The 2,141-nt window shown below is 44.3% G+C and overlaps 1 protein-coding gene across 1 annotated transcript in view; it reads right to left on the bottom strand.

The window, feature by feature from the left end:
• Positions 1-1,053: 1,053 nt before the first annotated feature.
• The window catches only part of RUNX1T1 (RUNX1 partner transcriptional co-repressor 1), a 132,819-nt gene continuing 131,731 nt past the window's right edge, over positions 1,054-2,141 (bottom strand). Inside the window, 1 exon segment of the mRNA XM_046023573.1 lies at positions 1,054-2,141. This exon segment is cut by the window's right edge and continues 4,499 nt beyond it. The gene's annotated coding sequence lies outside the window, so the exon portion shown is untranslated.

Genomic DNA, 2,141 nt, shown 5'->3' with positions numbered 1-2,141 from the left:
GGGCTCGATCCCAGGACCCTGGGATCATGACCTGAGCCGAAGGCAGAGGCTTTAACCCACTGAGCCACCCAGGCACCCCCCAAAGTATTTTCTAAGCCTTGCTTAGAAGTGGCGTGTTACACAAATAAGTTAAGAGAGAACTATAACAATCGTGTGTGTGCCAATAACCACAGTCCTCCCGTCCAACAGTGAAGCGAGCGGTTCCCTCACTCCTTCAGCATCTGTGTCTTCTGATGTCTGTAAGCAGTGGTTGCACGGCCTCGTATCCCTGTCTGATCAGCTGCAAATGGTTTGGTCTCCCCTCTTCACTCCCTCAATCCGTTAAATCATTTCCCCGGTGCTCTGTTCCTCCAGCCAATTTGTCCATTTCTGGGAAAACCGCACCACATTATTCTAGCGGCAGACTCACGGTTGTATTCACAATTAATATTTATTGAGTGCTAACTGGGTGCTTGGCCCTGCACGAGACCCTGAAAAGGGCTTCAGTTGCCATTGATTTAGGCACGGACCGCCACGGTGTCAGGCAGCCGTGTTCCCTCCACTGTCTCAGATTCCCACTGGGTCATTTATCTTTTTCTTGACAGTGCAGTGCAGAACTCCGGCAGAACATTGGCATTAAGAACTAAGAGCAGTTCTTAATAATAAGTAATTACTTATTATTACTTAATAAGTAAGATATTACTTTCTCTTACCTGTCAGGAGTTCCCCCCCCATTCAGAGTTTATTCTTATTATAGTAAAATAGACAATTTTATTGTCTCAATCTTAAGTTCTCATGACATCCCATGTATAATGTTGAAGAGTTTTCAGCAAATACCTGAAACTCAAAATTCCAAAAGCAAAAAAGTAATGAACTTGGTCCCACATCCCTGCTCATTTAGACTGAGAGGTAAGACGGAAAAAAAAAAAAACCAAAAAACTGTATTTGTCTGACTCAGTTTCCCCAGTACGACTGAGAACAGACTGACCAGGGACAGATTTGAGCAAACACAACTTTATTTATTCACCCTTGGAGTAAGGGTATATGCACCCATACAGAATAGTGCCCCTTTGCTCATTCCCTCCCCACCCACTGCAGAGAAATAGCTGTATGTTCTTTCATGGTAGACACATTCTTTTATAATATCAAATACAACATTAACACTTGTAGAAAAAAATGGGGTCCACCACCTAGAAGTCTCTGGATTTGCTCATATTTTTCATATAAACTACAAAGCATTTCCCGTTTGTCCAACATATCCATTTGCATGAAAATGTCACAGAGGTGTTTTCAAGAACCACTTTCAAGGGAACTATTGCAGTGGGTCCCATTTCTGTTCTTGTCTGCTAGTTTCTGGCCTGTTCCACTTTGAAGAGAAAAAGAAAAAAGGTACATGAACATGTTAAAGGATAGGCAATTTAGGTCAGGCTGGTTTGTCTTTTGTGAAAATAAATAAGTATCCAACCCTACAGCAAATGGGAGGGTTTGGAGGTTTCCGTTATTAATTAAAACTTGTTTCCCCTGTTTTTAGAGTAAGAAATGTGAGAAAACCCACATTTCCCAGGAAGACGGGTTTGAGAAGCTGCCCCCTGGGATAGGAACCCAGCTGGCTCATAGAGGAGGCTGAAGAGTGGTCCCAAGACACCCTCCCATTTAACCAGCATTGACTTTCATGCCCTCTCTCCAGACACAGCCTTTTTTTTGCACAGGCTTGGTCTTCCTGTCCCTTGCAACTATTTTTTGGCCCACAAAGTCGAGAACGTTCAGAGGGGAAAGAAATTGCTGCTACAATGTGGTACATACATTACTAAAACAGAACAAAACAGAACAAAAACAAAAACGCAAACCAAAACGAAACTAAAATCCTGTGGTTCTGAAAATTACACATACAAATGAGCAGGGTTCATGGGGGTGGGGGCAGGAAGGGTTAGGGCTTCAAGCTCCGACCAAGTTTTTAACTAGAGCACGTGAAAATCCACGTCCGAGGGGAGGATTCGGACGTCCTGGCCAAGTTAGAGACTGCCACAGCTGACGGTAACAATGGATAAAAACCAGAGTGAAAATGCTGGCTACACTTTATTAAAGAAGGACGGCGGGTGCAGCAGATGGCAGCAAGCTCTGCCCCGGCCGCTGGGCCGATCCGCTGTGCCCAGAGAGCCGAG

This window comes from Meles meles, chromosome 1, assembly GCF_922984935.1.
Source record: "Meles meles chromosome 1, mMelMel3.1 paternal haplotype, whole genome shotgun sequence".
NCBI lineage: Eukaryota > Metazoa > Chordata > Mammalia > Carnivora > Mustelidae > Meles > Meles meles.
The sequence above is the reverse complement of the archived record's forward strand: the minus strand, read 5'-3'. Positions and strand labels throughout refer to the sequence as shown.